The following is a 5,464-nucleotide window of genomic DNA, read 5'->3' as shown; positions in this document are numbered from 1 at the left end:
GTTCTGTCAATACTTCTTATCAAGTGAAAACAGGAAACAGACACGGAACCATGACAATGGATTTAGTACAGTAGACAGATGATGATATTGGGCAAAGAAAAATAGCTAAAACAGCGAAGATGGGCAACTTTCTTCTGTGTCGATTATTTGTGTGTCCCTTGTTGTCGGATGGGGTCATAATTGTGTACGTTGACCTTAAAGCTGAGATGCTGCGGCGAAGCCGCGGACTGGGGGTGGGGAGCTGTCAAAGCTGCGGAGCTGTAAGTACACTAGTGACTCACGCCGCAGACTTAGCGCCTATTCCAAAATCCGCTGAATCACACTGTGTGCTAAGCGCCCATTAGGAAATGCGCTAAAAAATCATTGGCACAGCCTGTAGGTGCAATCTGATTTTTTTCTTGTGTTTCCTCCTAACGCTTGTGTTTAATTTGTTTTAATTTTCTGCATTTTCATGTAGTGGTTCCTCCAACAACTACTCCCACCACCCCACCAACGACTACTCCCACCACCCCAGCAACCACCACCCCAGTACCCACCACCCCAGCAACCACCACCCCAGCAATCACCACCCCAGCAACAACCAAAGCTCCAAGCACTCAAACCACCACACTGAACGGCACGCAAGCAACTTCTCCACCCACTACATCCCTGGAGAATGAAACCGACTCAGAATCTGCCCACACAGCAGGTGCCATTGACAGAGGATACAATGACAGCTTGCCGACGACCGGTCTGCCTAACAGCACGACAAGAGCTGGACTCGCTCTGTTCAACAAAGCCGGTGAGTGCCAGTCGTAAATAATATAAAAAACTTGTATTAAATAAAAAATTGGTTGTGAGCAACACTGGCTCACACTCAATCACTGCTTTTCACCAGAAAAAAATTTATTTCAATGTTTCGGTCATGAAATAACCATCATCAGGAAAGAAAAAAATTCTGGTGAAAAGCAGTGACTGAGTGTGAGCCAGCGTTGCTCACAACCAAATTTTTACTTCTAAAGCAGCATGGTGCGTCCTACAAGACTTTAAATTGTAATGAATTGTCTTGACAATGATCTAGTCAGTGCAGTGTTTGGCTAAGTTGTCACCGCACTCTCTGGCATGGTGTGTGCCAATGAGACGTCTGTATGCATCCATTTCCCGCCATTAGGTTTTACGGGGCAAGTCCACTACAAGGGTACACCCTGTTATACCAACTCTGCATAAAAGGTCATGAACTTTGTGACGTCATACTTATAAATGTACTATAACGGGTTGTAACTGCCAAGTATGGGGTAACTTGCCCCGCAAAAAGGTGACGGCCATCTTAGCTGCATACCTCACATTGGTCAATGGACAACGAATTGAGTGAAGTACAAAGTGTGATGTGTGCAGCCAGTCATTCAATCCATCAGACAGTTTATAAGATTACAAACGTATTCGTACTGGACAGCCAGCCATTCAACTGTGATGCACGCTGCAGGCCATTCTCTGATTCCAGCAATTTACGGAGACGCCAACGATGTCATCAGGTGTGCAAGAATGGACTCGGATGGAGAGCCAAGGAATAAATTATTATAGAAAAGGAAAATGACCACGTGATGTCAGTGGTGTTAGTGGACATTTTAGCGTAACTTGTAGTTCCTTGGTCCTTTTCTATAAATAATGACGTGTAACGTATTTTCCACATATGAGGCCGCTCTGGAGTGCTGTCTTGTCTGGGCGTGGTAGCCACATCGGAGTTCCTTGGCAACGTACCGTATCCACGCTTATATACTCGGTTATAAGCATACCCCTGACATATATGCGCATGGGCTTGTAGATGAACAGAATTCACATTTCCAGTATCACATTTCCGGTATCACATTTCCGGTATCACATTTCCGGTATCACATTTCCGGCATCACATTTCCAGTCTCACTGTGCCACTTTGCTTTTAGCGGGAAGACAAATCTGGAGAAGACAACCGTGTTTTGGGGGAAAGAAAGCACGTGCGCTTGAATGCGATTTTTTACATAATACATACCGCAATGGCAGTCGTGTATTAAAACCAGACTTCTTCCTGTAGAAGCTGATTTCGGAGGTTAGGATTCTATTCCCATCAGTCGATGTCGGGGGTTAGAATTCTATTCACGCCAGGCTTGTACTCAAACCAGGGGTTCTCCTTTTCACCACTTATAAACTATTTTGGGGGGGGGGGGGTGTATAGAGTGGTCTCACATCTATCACATGCCCATACAGGGCAGCCATGTTGTTTTCAACTCCACTCAACCCCGCATCTATGGGTCACATGACGTCGGTGGCCATGTTGGTTCCACTGTCCACATGACATGATCACTTTCTGCACAAATTTATTCACATGACAAACTGATCTGGCCGCCCGGCAATTGCTCTAAGTTTAATCTTCTGCGTGCACGTTGTGTACTTTGTGTGATTATCTGTGACAGACCCGACCGGTGTCAGCGCCAGCAAGGGAAACAGCAATTACCTGTGGCTGATAGCGGCGGCTGCAGGCTGTTTTCTGGTGGCACTCGCCATTGCATTTATTCTGGTCCGCCGCCGCACCCGTTCCGTACAGTTTCCTCAGCCGTAAGTACCCTTGTTGCTCAGATACTACTGAACTGTTGGTCGCCAAAGAACTTTTTTATTTGAACAAACGGCGAGGAGACGATAATTTGACAAACGCAATCAATAAGACTGAATGAACATTGTCTCGTCAGTTGTGCATTGCATGAATGAAGTGTACACCAATGTCGATTCAGCTTGTCTTATTGATTGCGGTTATCAAACATTTTCATTATTACTTTTTTAAACTAATCCAACAACCCAATCAATCACAAGGAGTACGATACAGAGGACATTGAAGCGCCTATCAATATAGGAGTGGTGATGCCATACGTTTGCGTGAGAGAATTCAATTCGCCCTGTCAACCAGGCGCGCTTCAAATCGGCGATGATGCGGGCGGTCGTTTGTTGCAGTCCACACCAAGAATCACTCCCTGTACTATGCTCAGTTGTCTTGATTACCGTATTTCCCCGTAAGTTAGTACGTACTAACTTTCGAACTTAGCAGCCACATGAGTAATAACTTCCGGGGGCGGTACTATCTTTCGGGGAGTACTTTTCTATCGGGGGTAAATGACACGCAGTGGGAAGCCTGCGCAACTCTAGTGTCCGTGCATATGACGTATGTACTGTACGGTGTCTGTACATGTAGGACGGGTACGAACTTACAATCTTTCGGGGGGAACTGTCTTTCGGGGTGATAACCTCGGCAGTGGAAAGTGTATTTTTTGTAGGGGGGTACTAAGTCATTGGGGAGAACTAACTTACGGGGAAATACGGTAGTGGTGTAAAGAAGTACGTCAGCACACGTTTCGGTGAGCGTACTTTCCTTTGTTTGTGTGTCGTCGGTCCTGTGGGTCCCACCGGTTCGCTGTGGTGGGCGTCCGATCATGGTGAGCCACGGTCTACCCGGCGGGCTGGGGGGGGGGGGGGACCATTACCCGTGCGTTGTAATGGTCTGTCTCCAGTGAGTGTTGGGAACAGGTTTAATTTTTTATTATTACCGTAAAGTACCATTGATCCGCCCCCACGCCATGTCGCTTACCAGCTGGTCTTTCAGCAGGGGGCGGGAATTAGATCAAGGCTGTCAAGTGCAGTACGATGTACAACAACGTAGAAGTTAAGACTCGATGTGCTGGATTGTGCACATTTTCATCCTGGATTGGCAGATATTGCGTACAGCAGTGCATGCGTCGGTTCAACATCGTATTCTCGCTGTATATGCTGAAGTCGCTTCACAGGTGGAAAATCGACAGGGGGGGGGGGGGGGGAATTAGAGAGGGGGCGGATCAACGGTTCTTTACGGCAGTGGTAACTTGAAGGGCTTTTCGCGGGTGGATGATGGTCCCGCAGTATTCAGGTCGGATGTTTTTTGATTGTTTTTTTTTCTCTCCCGATTTTCATGTGGGGTCATTGGCCTATGTCGTTGTTGCTGTCCTCACCTTCACTGCTGCCTTGTGATTTACCTTTGCCTCTTTTTCTGTCCATGGCTTCCTAGGAGCGCATCCTCAACAACAAAACGCCAGGTACATGCGGTGACGTCTTTCTCGACACTTTTACGTTAGACGCGGACCACACGTCTCTGGCCGCAGCATTCCAATGTCTTATCGCTCTCCTAGTATTGACTCCCATTGATTTTCGCTATACCTAAGCAGTCAAATATTCCTGCATAATTCACTCCTTAGCCCTACATTGACTGCTTATATTTGACTGCTTACTATTTTTAGGGGTTGTGCAGTTGAACGGTGCCTAGTGTAGCATGCTTACTGTGTGAGTAGGTGATGGTGCAACGGTTGTGCAATCATAAAACCGGGATTCATGAGGTTATGACTTTGTGGATGACGAGGTCGTCCAGGGACAATGGCAGTCTCCCCTGGCCAAGAGTTTACTAAGGGGCCTATAGTACATGTATGTGCAACGCCAGCCCGGGCTGGAGCGAGCGGGCCAGCCCGGGCTGGAGCGAGCGGGCCAGCCCGGGCTGGAGCGAGCGGGCCAGCCCGCCAAGCGTGTTTACATGTGCAAGGCCGGGCTGGTCGCCAGCCCGCAGTGAGTTTAAATGTGCTGAACACACGCCAGCCCGCAGTGAGTATGCAGCAAACACACTACGACTGTAGTGTGCTGATGCGGGCTGAAACGCAGGGCTGCAAGCCATACTCAGGTTATAAACCTAAACACATTTTTTCTCACACAATGTTTTTTTCTGCATATTTCTTTTCGCGCTGTGGCACATGTTTGGTGTGTTGTATCATCTCGTTTCTTTTTCCTGTTTTTCACATTTTTAGCTGTCCATATCAAAGTATTTTGCAAGTAGTTTCCATTCCATTTCATTGTAAAGCTTCATAGATTTTCAAGACAATATCGGGAATCCTCTTTATAGCTTCCCTCAAAAGGTGAAAGTACCTATTTTGTAGCATGAACGCAGTGTCGACACCATAATAATACAACTCTGGCCCGGGCTGGTCTGTATATTCATGTATGTGCTTTCTCTGGCCCGCCTAGCTGGGATCCCGGGTGCCTCAAGGCGGGATCCCGCCTTGCCGGGCCAGCCCGCTTGCCATGTAATGGGCCATTCACACTACTCCCATAACGTGGCATATGTGAGGTTTTCGTCGGGATAGCCATGACAACATGGAACGTGGCGGGAAAATCGAACCCCTGATAGACGACGTATCCAGACCCCTGTACCGAGTTTCGTTCTGTCGTTCCCAGCAGTTTGTGTCCAAAAGAAGCTGTACACACAGCTGTACGAGCAGCGTGTGCGTGCCTGTGTGAATGCACCTGCATGGAAACGACGTCTGCCAGTACGTCGTATTCCAAAACGTGACGCATTTTGTAACGCACAATGTAGTATGAATACTGAATAGCCTATAAACGCACCACAGGTTTTGTGTGGATTTGTGTACAACCCCGAGATCCCGTT

At 47.6% G+C, this 5,464-nt stretch overlaps 1 long non-coding RNA gene across 1 annotated transcript; it reads left to right on the top strand.

Annotated features, from left to right (window-relative positions):
• The first annotated feature begins 492 nt into the window (after positions 1 to 492).
• On the top strand, positions 493 to 4,852 carry LOC135827277 (uncharacterized). The gene is made up of 3 exons (XR_010555369.1): positions 493 to 781; positions 2,427 to 2,568; positions 4,043 to 4,852. It is a non-coding gene; the product is annotated as an uncharacterized LOC135827277 (long non-coding RNA).
• Positions 4,853 to 5,464: the final 612 nt, after the last annotated feature.

Source organism: Sycon ciliatum, chromosome 11, assembly GCF_964019385.1.
Source record: "Sycon ciliatum chromosome 11, ocSycCili1.1, whole genome shotgun sequence".
Taxonomy (NCBI): Eukaryota; Metazoa; Porifera; class Calcarea; order Leucosolenida; family Sycettidae; genus Sycon; species Sycon ciliatum.
Note: the sequence above shows the minus strand (reverse complement) of the source record. Positions and strands in the feature narration are given on the sequence as shown.